At 36.4% G+C, this 16820-nt stretch overlaps 1 long non-coding RNA gene across 1 annotated transcript; it reads right to left on the minus strand.

Moving 5' to 3' along the window:
• Positions 1-1820: 1820 nt before the first annotated feature.
• Positions 1821-5999, minus strand: LOC133788426 (uncharacterized). The gene is made up of 3 exons (XR_009873214.1): positions 4565-5999; positions 4370-4435; positions 1821-2133 (listed from the first exon to the last, which is right to left on the minus strand). It is a non-coding gene; the product is annotated as an uncharacterized LOC133788426 (long non-coding RNA).
• Positions 6000-16820: the final 10821 nt, after the last annotated feature.

Genomic DNA, 16820 nt, shown 5'->3' on the forward strand with positions numbered 1-16820 from the left:
TAAACATGTAACTAAATGTGATACGGTTTAGGGTTAAAATTTTTGGTCAAGGATACAAACGTTTCACTAAAACTTTTATGGTATACATTGGGATTCCGAAATACATTTAAAAGGTTAATTACAATAAAATACTTACAACCACCCGACATAAGCGGAAAAATAGGGTTTAACCCTAGTTCCTCTTTAAACCCTCGACCGTGGTGGTCGAGCAGCTGCATATGTACACATCGTCACCTAAGCTCTCCAACTGAAGGATGGTTCAGCTTTCTTTTACCTTTACTTGCACCACATAGCACCCGTGAGCCGAGGCTCAGCAAGAAAACTCAGACATGCTCATAAGCAGATAATAACATGTCACCAAATCATAATAACCATGCCTACCAGTAATAACCCTATTCATTCATGCAGGCAAGTACAAATAAATGATTATGGGGTCCTGCGCCCTGAATAGATGACTATTAAGTCAATCTAGGGCTTGTGCCCTAAATAGATGACTATTAAGTCAATATGGGGTCTTGTGCCCTGAATAGATGACTATTAAGTCAATCTGGGGTCCTGTGCCCTAAGCCATGTGACGTTCCAGTCACCTGAGCCTTTTATCCCTAGCTCTGAGTAATTAGCCTTAGACTAGCCAAGAGCTTTAGTTTTCTTTGACCAACAGGTTGGTCAAGCATTTAATGCCCATGTTGATTAGATCTAATCATTTTGGCCCACGTTCAATACACTATTGCCGCTCTTGAATTATAAGTCAATTCCATACGACCAGCACTTAGTACCATTGCCGATCATGACTGATAAGTCAGAGCTTCACGACCAGTACTAAACACCATTGTCGTTTCTGACTAATAATTCAGTGTCATTCACAAGTAAGCAATGCTGCCAAGCATTTACAATGCAACCAATGTCTATACATAGAGCACTCCACATGCCTCATCAATAATCATGTATGTCACATACTGGGTGCAGTTTTCTTACCTTTGGTCCAAGCACTGATTACCAATAAATGATCCTCAAGTACGATCCTGTTTCCAAGCCCCTAGCGACAACCTAGTCACAACCATAATATAGAATCCCATAAAAAAAATGAGTAAATAAATACTTCCGAACCGAGTCCTAGCCTCTAGAACGTCGAATCCTACCTAACCAGGTAGTAGGATCTATCTCAAGCCCTTAGAGTTAAGTTCCCACGACTAAAAACCAAACCTGGGCAAAACTGCACAGGCGGGCCGCGACTTGGCCCTGGGGGTCGCGGCACACCTCCCTGACAGAGAGCCCTCTGCCTGGGTTTATGGGTGTGGGCTGCGACTTGGCCCTCTATGTAATGTCCTACTACCCAGGGACCGTTACATTGTGCATTTTAAACAGTGCTAAACTCGCTAATCGATCCATTTGGTCATAATCGTGTAACTAAGGGTGATTAACGATTTAGGGTTAAAAATTTTGGTCAAAGATACAACATTTCACTAAAACATTTACTGTATACATTAGTATTCCGAAAATATATTTTTAAAGGTTAATTACAATAAAATATTTACAACCAGTTGACCTAAGCGGCAAAATAGGGTTTAACCCTAGTTCCTCTTTAAACCCTCGATCGTGGCGGTTGAGCAGCCGCATATGTACACATCGTCACCTAAGCTCTCCAACTCAAGGATGGTCTAGCTTTCTTTTGCCTTTACCTACACTTCATAGCACCCGTGAGCTGAAGCTCAGCAAGAAAACTCAATATGCTCATGAACAGGTAATAGCATGTCACTGAATCATAATAAGCATGCCTAGCAGTAATGTAACGAACGCCCTAGACTAATACTTACAAAACATTCGCATAATATAGTTTATAAAAGAATACCATTCATTATCAAGGTCTCAGGGGGACTTGTTTAAAACCATGCAAGTTGGCGCCATAAGTTTTAAAATAAAACATAGATTTTCATGCAAAGTTCAAAGAAACCAAAAATTAAATAACTGAGTCCCCCTGATAATTTAGGAAAGTCTCTTAAAAACAAAACATAATTTAAATGGCGTTCTACGTTGATCGTTTTTCCGTCCATAGGATTACCCCACGCCATACACCCCATGATGAAAGAACTCCTCACGTCACCACGCGTGCCATAAAGAAATCCTATTTGCTACCTGGAAGGAAAGTAAGGGGGTGAGCTAAAAGCCCAGTAAGGAAGTACGAACAAATAAGCAAGTAAGAATACAACAAAAACAAACACTAACGTTCATCTAAAACATCATGGTATAACATAACATAATCATAACATATCATCATATCATAACATAATCGTAACATATCATCATATCACAAATATACAACATACATGATGAGCATGGATCGCTAGTTGTCCATGTCACCCTATGAGGTAAACAGGAGATCACTGGTCCTTGAATAACCTCGGCGCGTCCACCCTAGGAGTTACGTCTCAATGTCCTTAGTAACTCGTTCAATGTATCTGACATCGTAATATGTTTGATGTATCTAACATCGTAATCTGTTTGATGTATCTAACATCGTAACTGGTTTGATGTATCTAATATCCATACACATATCACATTCAACATATCATCACGTTATGACATTCATAATTCATAACAATTCATTCATACAACAGTCTTACCATTCATAGCATAAAATCATAGAATCTATCTAACTTCCTTACCTCAGGTCCAAGCTAAGAAATTTCACAATCTTTCAACGAGCCTATATCATAATCAAAATAACATTTCTTAGGTTCATAAAATTACTATTTTGCCCTTCCACACAACTCACGTGTGCATGAGCCATGCACACATTATAACCGTTACACATAACATGCAATTATTCTTAACTACACATAAAGCCATGAAAAGAATAATGCTCATTTTACCCATTTTACTTGCATGATCGTTTTATAAAAACCACATAGTTGAATAATAAACATAATTTTGAACGTAAAAGTGGAGTTGCATGTAACATGCATACGTGGGAACACTGCGTAATAGAGACGTTTTCAAAAACGATAATTCTACATTTCTTACTTTTATTATTTTAAAATCAATAGACATATTACATGCTTTATTTTTCTTAAAATTTCTAAGTTGATTAAATTTCTCAAAACATTATTTTATCTTAGCTCAAAAATAAAGTATGTGACAAATTTTATTCATTAATCTCAAATTACAAAGAATTAACCAAAAAGCTTGGATTTAATTAAAATGCCTATTTTTAATATGTTTCTTTAGAAAAATAAATTTTATCATTGTGTTACATAAATGAGGTGAGAAAAATATATTTTTAAGTGTGGAAAATACATTTTGCTTTAAATTATTTAAGACTTAGTTTTATGTAACAAAAATCCATGTGTGACAATTAAATAACAATTTTTTTTTTAACCTTTTTAAAACAAACTTTCAGCCACCATTTATTTTCTTCAAAAATCACAAATAAATAAAATCTAAATATTTTTCTCAATCAAAACAAAGGAAAAATCATAACTTATCAAAATATGCATTCATACCATTAAAAATACAAATTTTCAATATTACCATAACTTAGGAAAAATAATTTATTCCAAAAACTCATCAAATTCATTTTAGTGAAACTCACTTCATATTTTCTTACAAAAATTCCAGCAACTATTTTTATCATTAAAAATCACCATATTCAATTTAAAAGCTCATATTTTCTCAAAAATCAATAAAAGTTTTGTAGGTAATTATTTGAGTAAAATATCATTTTAATGAGACTTAAATCCCCTTTTAATTCCATAAAATTTACATAACATCAAGGACATTACTTATGCATGCAAATCATTTTTAAATCAAACTTTTAGCCAATTATTTGCAAAAATCAGCAAGCTTAATTTCTCATGAAACTCATCTTTTATCCCAAAAATTTCACATAAAATCATACATATCCAAAATCTCATCATACTCTTATTATATACATGATTCTAATATTACTAACATATTCACATGAAATCTTATAAAACCAATTTTCTATTCCATTGAATCTACACATGAAATCCAACAACAATAACCATGGCAATAGCATACATAAATTCATAACACCATATCTCATGAACATGCCTTTACAAAAACCCTAACATAATTCTTATCATATTTCTAAAATCATCATTTACCATTTACATAAATCAAAGATTAAAAAGATAACCATAGCAATATAAACATAACATATATCCTCATTATAAACCCTATCAAATCCATTCCCTCAATCATACCCACGAACCCTTTTTAAACAAATCATATTCTCAAAATATACAAATCATAATCATCAATCCTACAATAATCAACCATTAGCATCACCATCAAAAACCTCAAAGACAAACCCATCAAAACCAATATATAGGCTAAGAAAGACCATTACCTCTCTTGATTGTAAAATCAAGAACACAATAAGATCAACACCCAAACTTCACACCCTTGTTCAAGCCTAGGGTTTTTTATTTGAAAACCACCATGAGGAGGAGAAAGAACCCAAACACACACAACAAATAAACAAGTCAATAACATATAATCAATAAAAAGAGATTAGACAAACAAGAAAAACAAGAGAACATACTCTAAGATGGGTTCCTCTTCACCTTCTTCTTTCTTTCTTTCTTTCTTCTTCTCCCTCTCTCTCTACACGCCACACTCTCTCTCTCTCTCTCTAATTTCGGCAGCCACAAGAGCAAATGGCTCTTCCCCTCTTTCCTTTCCCCTTTATCCTTATTCTCTCACAATGGCTTAATAAAAAGAAAAGGTAAGTTTCCTATTCTCTCCATATTTTCTCTTAATTTTTGTATAATTGTTTTTATCTTTAAATGGCAAGGAATAAAAAGATGATCACATCCTTACCTAAAATAACCATGGTCTTCTAATTTTAATTTAATTGAATCAAGAAAATAAATGGAATAAACCATTCTTTTCCCACTACACATACACGTCCACACTACATGCCATTTCCTTTATTTTTATTTTATTTTTCTTTAATTCCCCACTTATTAAAATAAACTACCCAAAAATATAATAAATGGCATTTATAAAATGTGTAGAAAATCCACACATGTGCACCTTATTACCATGTACTAGCACACACTAAAACACTAGAGTGCATCACTATCTACCATGCACCTTAGTGCATTCAATCATAACTCACATAATTACCTCAATTGTCACATTTATTTAAAATGTAACACTAATAGTAAAATAACATATGTTACACACTATTCACTTATTAAATTAATTAACCAAACAAACAATTAACAAATTTAAATTCAAAAGATTATACCAAACAATTCTAACAATTAAATAAAATAATAAACAATCAAATAAAACAAACAATGAACTAAATAAAATAACAACACTTAAATAAAACAATTCATCACACTTAACATTTAAATAAAATAAATCACAAAAATTTAAATAATCTAAAAAAAAAAATTTGGTGCACTACAAGTAATAATCCTATGCATGCAAGCAGGTACAAATAAATGTTTGATGAGTCCTGTGCTCTGAGTAGATGATTAATAAGTTTCTTCCTCTGAGGTAGATGACTAATAAGTCTCTCTAAGGTAGACGACTAATAAGTCTCTCTCTGAGTAGACGACTAATAAGTCATACTCTGTATAGATGACTAATAAGCCTATCCCTGTGTAGATGAATGATAAGTCTATCTCCATGTAGATGACTGATAAGTCCATCTCTATATAGATGACTGATAAGTCTATCTCTGTATAGATGACTGATAAGTCTATCTCCATATAAATGACTGATAAATCTATCTCTATTTAGATGATTGATAAGTCTATTTCTGAGTAGAAGACTGATAAGTGTATCTCTCTTTAGATGACTGATAAGTCTATCGCTGTATAGATGACTGATAAGTCTATCTTTGAGGTTCCACACCCTCCTAGCCATGTGACATTTCAGTCACCGTATAGCCCTGAATCTAAATAACTAGCCTTTAGACTAGAAAAGCGAGTTTGTTTTCATCAAACTTAGGGTCGGTCAAGAATTTCATACTTATGTTGATAATGCTTATGTCAATTAGATCTAATCTTTTCAGCCTGCGTTAAACACACTAATACCGTTCTTGACTCATAAGTCAATACTATACTACCAGTACCCAGTACCATTGCCGAACTTGACTAATAAGTCACAACATCACAATCAATACCATACACAGGTAAGCAAAACTGCTATGCATTTACTATGCAATCAATGTCCATATATAGAGCACTTAGCATGCCTCATCAACAATTACCAGCATAATTATAACTATGCACATTCAAACATCCAAATATAAGGCATTCAACATGCTTAATCGATAACCACAAGCATAATCGTTATCATGCACAATTACAGAGACTCAAGCTCTGATCAATTCCATATTCAACATTCATGCCATGCCATAATCATATGTATTATATGCATTTCATGCATCACATACTGGGTGCAGTTTTCTTACCTTTGGTCCAAGCACAGGTTACCAATAAACGAGCCACAAGCACGGTCCTGTTTCCAAGCCCCTAGAGATAACCTAGTCACAACCATAAACGGTGTTTCAATGAGTTCAAGTTCTAAAACCCAATCCCGGAACCAATCCCATGCTCTTAGGACCTCCAATCCCGCTAAACAGGGTGGTGAAATCATCCCCCGAGCCCTCGAGTCAAAACCCCAAAAAGTATCAAAAAAGCAAGTTCTGAAGACTGAGTAGCACTACAACGCTATAGGCAGAACTTCAACCCCCAAATAGACAACCTAGCGCTACAGCGCCCAAACCAGATTTCTGGGTTCCTCAACTCGTGTTCTTCAAGCTTCAAAGCTCCAAATCTGACCCTAATGGGTCCCTAGCCCCTCAAATCAACATTTTAATCCCCCAAACAGTCCATCCAATAGTTTAACTACATTAAAACAACAACAAATACCCAAAATCCCCATCGGAACTCATAATCCAAGTCTTGAGTTAGTAAAACTCAAGAACACCAAGAACAAATAATAAACTCAGGAATTCAAAGCTTAAATTACCTCTGATTATGTCATTTCTCGCTAAATCCTTTGGCTAATAAGCTTCTAATCTTTCCTAGAATTGCTATGCCTCGATCCTTGCTTGAATCCGAGTCCTAAAACTCAAGTTTCCTTCGAAAATGCTAACGATGTCAAAAATGGAACGGGAGAGAGAGAGAGAGAGAGGAAATGCACTAAACGTTCTTTTTATGTTTCTGACAGGTTACTTCAAGCTTAAGTAACCTCAAGCAAATCTTGATGCTCGGGGTCCCGAAAACGCCCCCGTGGGTAAAATAGTCAAAATTCCCAGAATTTCCCCTGGTCTCACTAACTCCCAATTTATCATCAAATATTTATTCCCATTACCCAATATCTCAGTAATGTACTAAATACCCCTTGACTCACTCCGAGTCAAGTATGAATCTCGTTGTGACTTTCCCACTGGCTTGCCTCCTAGGATCGTCTCGTGCTGAGTAACCCTAGCATAACCAAATAATAATGAAGCACCACACACATACCACATATATGCCAAGTATACCCAAAATGGGCCAAATTATGAAAATTACCCAATTAAACAGAAATGGGCCCGCATTCATATTTAATACACCTAAACATGCATATCTAGTCATATTATAATATAACTCACATATTCACATAATGATACACATAAATATGACATAATCATATATAATTCCAATATTTACCATCCTGGCCCCCTAATCAAGGCCCTAAGCCTTATTAGGAAATTTGGGTCGTTACACTCTAGAGTCGCAGTGCACCCCCCAGGTAGAACTCTCCTGGTTCTGGGTTCACACAGATCGCGACTTGCTAAAACAAGGTCGCGACCCAACCTCAAACCCAACCATTTTCTTCGTTTTCTCCCATTTAAAATCCTCCAAAACCCTATCCAAACATATCCAAATCTTAAAAAAAAAGTTTCCAAACATCCCAACGGCCCAAAACCATCAACATTCAAATCTCAAACCATCCAAAAACTCATCAAAACATAAAATCCAATCAAAGCTTAAAAACTCAAAAACTTAAAGCTTGGATTACTTATGATTGATTCGTTTCCCAATTAAATCCTCCAGTTAATAAGCTTTTAATCTTCCCTAGAATTGCTATGCCTCGATCCTTGCCTGAATCCGAGTCCTGAAACTCGAGTTTCCTTCGAATATGCGAGCTGTAATGCCCTAAACTCCAAGGACCATTACGGTGTGCATTTTAAACAGTGCTAAACTCTCTAATCGAGTCATTTGGCCATAATCATGTAACTAAGTATGATTAGCGATTTAGGGTTAAATTTTTTTATTAAGATATAACGTTTCACTAAAACATTTACTGTACACATTGAGATCCCAAAAATATAATTTAAAGATTAATTACAACAAAATATTTACAACCAGCCGACCTAAGCGGCAAAATAGGGTTTAACCCTAGTTCCTCTTTCAACCCTCGGTCGTGGCGGTCGAGCAGCCGCATATGTACACATCGTCACCTAAGCTCTCCAACTCAAGGATGGTCTAGCTTTCTTTTGCCTTTACCTGCACCACATAGCATCCGTGAGCCGAAGCCCAGCAAGAAAACTCAATATGCTCATGAACACTAATAACATGTCATCAGATCATAATGTGCATGCCTAGTAATAATAGCCTTAATCACGCATGCAATTTAAGTTCAAATAATGATGGTTGTGGGCCTTGCCCTCCTGTATGGATGACTATCAAGTCAATCCTAAACAGATGAGTGATTAACACTTGAGGTTCCGATAAACATGTTGGGCTTATAGCCCTAATCAAAATCACTAACATGGGATTCGTACCCTTAGATGAGTGACTGATAAGCAAGTCACTAACATGGGATCTGTACCCTTAGATGAGTGACTGATAAGCAAGTCACTAACATGGAATCTGCACCCTGAGATGAGTGACTGATAAGCAAGTCACTAACATGGAATCTGCACCCTGAGATGAGTGGCTGATAAGCAAGTCACTAACATGGAATCTGCACCCTGAGATGAGTGACTGATAAGCAAGTCACTAACATGGGATCTACACCCTTAGATGAGTGACTAATAAGCAAGTCACTAACATGAATCAAATGAGTGACCATGAAGTCACTAGTGTGGGTTCCGTACCCTTAGCCATGTGATGATGTGGTCACCTGGACCTTCTGGCCCTAGCTCTGAGTAACTAGTCATAGAACTAGACAAGCGCTTTTAGTTTTCATCGAACTTGAGGTCGGTCCGGCATTAATGCTCATGATGAGTCATTCAATGCATATGTCGATTAGATCTAATCTTTTCAGCTCTGCGTTCATGACGCTTATGCCGCTCTTGACTCATAGGTAAATAACACACGATCAATGCTCAGTACCGCTGTCGAACTTGACTAGTAAGTCACAACTTCACAGCCAGTTCTGACACCATTGTCGATTCTAACTAGTAAGTCAGTGCCACGCACAAGTAAGCAATGCTACCAGACATATATCATATGTCAAACATCTGAATGTAGGGCATTCAGCATGCTTACTTAACAATTACTAGCATAATTAGGATCATGCACAAACACAGAGACTCAAGCTCTGATCAATCTCATATTCAACATTCATGGCATGCCCTAACCACATGTTTCTCGTGCATCACATGCATCACATACTGGGTGCAGTTTTCTTACCTCTAGTCCAAGCACAGGTTACCAATAAACGTGCCACAAGCATGATCCTAATTCCAAGCCCCTAGCAATAACCTAGTCACAACCATAATATACAACCTCATCAAAATGAGTAAATAAATACTTCCAAACCCAACCCAAGCCTCCGAGACATCGAATCCCACTCAACTGGGTAGTAGGATCGATCCCAGGCCCTTAGAGTTAAGTTCCCACGACTAAAAAACAAATCTGGCAAACTTTTCCCTTAAGCGTCGCGGCCCTCCAGACACCATGCAGCGGCCCGCCCCCAGACAAAGCCTGCCTCCTCCTTCTGCAAGCTTGGGCCGCGCCGCCCTAGAACAGGGCCACGGCCCAACCTCGAGCCAGCCTAAAAAACTTGTTTTTAACATTGTAAAACCTTCCAAAAACCTACCCAAACATCTCCAAATCCCAAATTCAAAGTTCCCAAACATCCCCATGATCCAAAATCAACAAAACCCAAGCTTTAATTCATCCAAAAACTCATCAAAACACAAAATCCAATCCAAGCTTAAAAACTTTAAAAACTTAGAACTTAAAACTTGGATTACCTTCGATTATGTCGTTTCCCAACTAAATCTTCCGGCTAATAAGCTTCTAATTTTCCCTAGAATCACTATGCCTCGATCCTCGCTTGAATCCGAGTCCTAGAACTCAAGTTTCCTTCGCAAATGCGATCGGGAGACGAAAATGGAACTTTGAAGGAGAGAGAACGTTCTTTTTATTTCTTAACAGGTTACTTCAAGCTTAAGTAGCCTCAAACAAATCATAATGCTCGAGGTCCCGAAAACGCCCCCGGAGATAAAATAGTCAAAACTTCCAGAATTTACCCCTGATCTTATTAACTCCCAATTTATCATCAAATACTTATTCCCATTACCCAATAACCCGGTAATGTGCTAAATAACCCTTGACTCACTCCGAATCAAGTATAAATCATGTTGTGAATTTTCCACTAGCTTACCTCCTAAGATCGTCTTGTGCAGAGTAACCCTAGCATAACCAAATAATAATGAAGCACCACACACATGCCACATATATGCAAAATATGCCAAAAATGGCCAAAATATGAAAATCACCCAATTAATCATAAATGGGTTCACATGCATATTTAATACACCTAAACATGCATATAATCATTTAATTGCATAATAAATCAATTATGGCCCTCCCGACCTCCTAATCAAGGTCCTAAACCTTATTAGGAAATTTGGGGCATTACACGAGTGGTGTCAAAAAGGGAACGAGAGAGAGAGAGAGAGAGAGAGAGAGAGAGAGAGAGAGAGAGAGAGAGAGAGAGAGAGAGAGAAAACGTTCTTTTTTTTTTTAATTTCTGACAGGTTACTTCAAGCTTAAGTAACCTCAAGCAAATCCTAATGCTCGGGGTCCCAAAAACGCCCATGGGGTAAAATAGTCAAAATTCCCAGAATTCCCTCCTGATCTCACTAACTCTCAATATATCATCAAATAATCATTCCCATTACCCAATATCCCGGTAATGTGCTAAATACCCAATATACCCCTTGATTCACTCCGAGTCCAGTATGGGTCCCGTTGTGATTTTCCTACTAGCTTGCTCCCTAGGATCGTCTTGTGTCAAGTAACCCAAACATATCCATATAATAATGAAGTACCACACACATACTACATATATGCCAAATATACCCATAATAGGCCAAATTACAAAAATTTCCCTTTCAAACATAAATGGGTCCACACGCATATTTAATACACCTAAACATGCATATCAAGTCATATTATACTATAACTCACATAGTCACATAATGATACACACACACACACATATATATATATATCACATAATCACATAATTCCATAATTTGCCATCCTGACCCCCTAATCAAGGCCCAAGCCTCATTAGGAAATTTGGTACGTTACAGCACATAGGATTCAAAATGTTGATTTAGGACTCTCTAGATATACTTAACACATGAGATATAAAGAGGTTTGATTGAGAGAAGATGTATTGAATAGTGTTGACCCTGATTTTGGTCAACTGACACGGAGTCAAAATACACTTGATGTGGATGAATGCGTTGAAAAGAACGTGATGACGAAAATAATAAGAACACGAGAATTTTTATAGTGGTTCGGCCCCAGGATCTGGTAATAACCTACGTCCACTTAGATTGTTATTGATGTGTGAATCAAAGGAGTGATCAAAGAACTAGGGTTCAATGAGTTTCACTAACCCCTGAAGAACAATACAATATCTCAAATAGAATTACTCTAGTCTCAAATAATTCGAAAGTCAAAAGTCCCTTCCTTGAGCTATCTTTCTCTATTTATAGGCTCAAGGGGGATTTCATGAATGTGTTACAGATTTTCTCTCCTAAATAAACAGATGCTCAGGAGATTGTGGGAGTCAATTTCGGGATTTACCAAGATCTTTATAGAAACGTCATGAAGCATGCGGAACCTGCGACCAAGCTGGTCGCAGGTAAACTTCGGCTGCTTACTACTTACAAGTTGTCTTCTGGTCGATACCCTAGCAAAGTTCCTCCAATCAGCCATGTGTCTGGGAATCACTCGCCACGTCATCTACGCCAGTTTTTTGGATAACAAATAGATTTTCAGATGATGAAAAACTATCACTTTCTTTTTCAGAAAGAGAGTGTGACAGTCTATGAAAACCACTTCTTGTAATTCTTGAAAAGTATCGCTTCTTTTAAGGCTTATAAAGATAATTAACTAGTTTAATTAATCTTTATTTTATTTAAAGTAAAACTGTTCAATTATAATCTATTTAATTTAAATCATATTTAAAAAGAATAATTAAATATATATAATTAAATAAAAAAATTATTTGAAATTCAAAATTCATATCTCAGGGATATAAATATCCCGTGGTACCACACTCATTCACTGTGCAATGAGTGTGTCGCACCACACTAATAGGGTTATCCCTAATTTTCTCAATTGTTTATTTAATTGATATTTAAGACAATATATTTATCCCAAAATAAATATGAGTTAATTGAAAATTAACTTTATCTTAAAATCTCAGTTTTAAATAAATAAATATCTTATTATAAATAAGATAATTATTAATCTCTCTTTATATTAATCCAAACATGATTAATATTTATTTTAACCTATAGTTTTTTAAAATAAAAACTATATAGTTAAATAATTCATAATTAATCAACACTCCATAATTATCACATAATTATTTCCTTGCCCTAAAAAATTAATTCTTTTGCAATTATAAGTCATTCTCTCTACAAATCTTTCTTTTGACATCCTTACCATTGACGGTGTAGGACAGGGGTGTTTTGAGGACCATGGACCTATAATACGAAGTTCCAATAAACCAGATTATTAATTAAACTCTGTAATCTAATAATCTTATGTATTAATTTCATGATTACTCCACTATAAATGTAACGCCTTGGGTAACCAAGACTGTTACACTGTGTATTTAAAATAGTGCAAGACTTGCTAATCAAGTCATTTGAATATAAACGTGTTTCTAAAGTCAACTGACAGGTTATGGTTAAAATATTTTGATCATAAAATGATTGACTTTCATTAAAAGAGTTTGATACACAGGATCCCAAAAATAATGTTTACAAGGTGGTTACAGCCCTCAAAAGTAAATAAAACTGCAGCCGGCCTAATTGGCAAAATACAATTTTGGCTCTAGTCCCTGTAAATCCCTCGGCCGTGGCGGTCTAGCAGCTGCCGATGTACACTCTGCCCCCAAAGCTCTCCAACTCATGGCTGGTTCAACTTTCCCTTGCCTTTATCTGCACCACGTAGCACTCGTGAGCCAAGACTCAGCAAGAAAACTAAATTCAACAAGCACAGATAACAACAGAATGTGCATAGTAAACTTAGATCAACCAGTTCAATCAACAGCAGAATACAAGCGATAAGCTAGGCAACAGTAAACAGGTTAATCCAAACATATAATTCAATCTTAATACAATTAGTTAGGTGTCAGAGCCCTTACGAAGAGCCCTTTAGTTATTTATCTGATCTCGACTCGCTTAGGCAGAGCTGCGTTCAATATGCTTAACCTCAGCCCTGGCTCCCTTGGGCCAGAATTTCACATCAAACATAGCAGATATACAGGTTGCCAAACACGCAATCGAAAGTAGCACGAGCTAACCTGCCTATCTAGATATTTCCAATCACAAATACATTTATAATCTCACATATGTTCATTTATAGGGGATCTCAGCGCAATTCACAACTCGAGTGCTGTTTTCTTACCTCGAGTCCTGACCGAAGGACGTGGAGTGGTCCCGAGCACGATCCTCAATCCCGAGCCTTAACGATAACCCTAGTCACAAGCGATAATGGATAACTATTAAAATCTAATCCACCTAAGTGATTTACAAATAACGTACCAATCTTCAGGACCTCAAATTCTACCAAACCGAGTAGTAGAACTTTTCCTGAACACTTAGGTTTAGGTTCTTGAGCCCAAAAACCCAATTTGGCTAAGGCTGCCTAGGCGGGCCGCGACCTGGCCCTAAGGGTCACGATGCACCCCCAAGTCAGAGGCGCCAGTCCCAAATCCCAGGGGTAGGTGGGCTGGGACTTGCCCTTTAGGGCCGTTGCGCGCCTACGAAACAGCAAGCCCCCCAGGGCTTCTGGGGTCACGCGGGCTGCGACACCCAAGAACTAGGTCGTGGCGCACCCCTGTGAACCCAAAAATCCTGGGGCTTTTCTTGCGTTTTCTCCCAACCTAATTCATCAAAAGTTCCTTGTAACCCTAAACTAAACCTAGAATTGAGTCTAGGACTCTTAACCACACAACCTAGGCATTATAATCACCCAAAAACCAACCACAATTACCACCTCAATTCAGCAATTAAACAACATCCAAAAACCCAGCCAAAACCTATCTTAACAGTCAAAATTTCCAGGAGAATCAAGACTTAGATCTTACCTCAGTTAATGGCTTTGATCCTCAGCTATTCCTTTTTCTGCTCCTAGCTGAATTCCACAAATTCCCAGCTCAATTCCTAAGCTTTTCCTTCCAGAATTTCCCCAAGCATCCAAGCACACCAAAGGGAGAGAGAGAACGTGAGAGAGAGAGAGAGTGTGAGAGATATTCTAATGTATTATGGTTATTTCCTGAAGCTTATTCTACTATGTCCTTAATCATAAAGACCAAAATGTCCCTAATAATAACTAAGCCCTTTATTGCCCATAAGGACAAAACAGTCATTTGCCCCATTTCCCGCTAATTCCTCGAGTCGTCCTACAAATTTCCAATTAATCTCGACATGCCCAACTAATTACCAAATACTTACCTGTTGCTTGATAAATCTCAAATATACGTTAAATTTCCCAAAATAGATATCTATATGATCTGATATGATTCAATCGATTGCGTAAAGCCTGCAGTAGCAACGGAACTGCAAAAAGTATATAGAAAAGATACCCCTAGGCTCATGCCGAGCCGAGTATTAAACCCGGCTGTGACTAATCCGCTAATCTTCTCACTAGGATCGCCTCGAGCCGAATATTGCAAATATATCCACATAATAATGTGATCTCAATCATTTAACACATATAATCACATTTATGCCCGCAACGGGCTAAAATTACAAATATGCCCTTATAAACAAGAACGGGCCCACATGCATATTTATTACACATAAACATGCATATAAATACATTCACATTATCATATAAATCATGCATGCCACATAGTCATGCATTTAATCATTTAATCACACATATCCAATTATGCCTTCTCGGCATACTAACCAAGGCACTAAACCTTATTAGCATTTTTGGGATGTTACAATAAATATTGAATTGCACTCTAAGTATTTATAGAATTATATTTATAGAGTTTTCTCTTGTAGTCCATTGATATAATCAATAAATGTAGTTTTGTCCTCCATTTATTGGTTCGTTAATTAGAGTTGGTCAAGATTATCGTTTTACCCTTCTAATTACCTCTCGATCCTTAAGTACCATTAATTCACTAGCGAACAATTAATTTATAATCATATTATAGATTTGAGTTCAATAACTATTAAGTTCAAGAATTAACCCTTAAGGGAACCAATATTCGATCTGTTAGGAAAGTATGGATTCTATTATTGTAAATAATAATAGAAAATTCATCTTCCCAGCCATTCATGATATTGAATCTCCAAAAAAAAAATTCATTAGCCTAATTATACTAAGAAACCTTAATGAGTGAATCAAAAGATCCAATAAACACAAATAAGAGTTCATGAATACTCAGAATTTAGACTGATCTACAAATGATCATCTATTATGATAAGAATTAAATCTTTATGCAAAAGACAAGTTTATAAAGATAATCCATTCTCATCGGCCCTGTCATATATAATCTCTATTATATACAACAACTTTACTAAGATGTCTATCCACATCAGTAATCTGAATCTAGATCACTTGCATCATGTATGCTTAGTAAACCGCACTAGTAATCATTCATTAAAGATTCCTTACTTTAATATGTTACTCACTATTTTATTGATTATATATGTGCTTATTTCTTTCACACCAATACAATATCATATTCTAATGAATGAATAAGGAATTTTATAGATATTATTATTGTAGAGGTGATTTCATACAATTGATTAAATGGGCACCAATAACCTTTCAAGAATAAAGAAAGAGATAAGAGTTCAATTGGGAGCATCGGTGGGGTGTTAGCCAAAGGGACTCTGACGCTCAAGTCAGTCAGATTATTAGAGAGCAATAAGATAGAAGAGTGGATCAAGCAATCAATAAAGATAAACGAAAAGTAAAAGAAACAATGATGACGACGGAGCTTGAGGATGATGAATGGGTCGGTAGACTAGTTCAGTTCACTTAGTATGAATGATCAATTTTTGTATTCGATATCTCCTCTTCCCGAGGACTCATTCTCATTTTTCTTATAGAGACTTCTCCGGTGATGTTCCACCTGACTCGTTCTCAGTCTCGTTCTGGAATCTTGCCATTCCCATAACGTCCCTATTGACTTCTTCCTCCTTGACCCATTTGGTTGAATAGGTATATTTAGGCCCGGGTGAGAGTTAACTTATTATTTTGGCATGTTATGAGAATGTGGGCTTATTTTGTGGCTTGGGTCTAGTTAGCTTGTCTATCTACCTTGGGCCTTAAGTGATC

This window comes from Humulus lupulus, chromosome 7 (assembly GCF_963169125.1).
Source record: "Humulus lupulus chromosome 7, drHumLupu1.1, whole genome shotgun sequence".
Taxonomy (NCBI): Eukaryota; Viridiplantae; Streptophyta; class Magnoliopsida; order Rosales; family Cannabaceae; genus Humulus; species Humulus lupulus.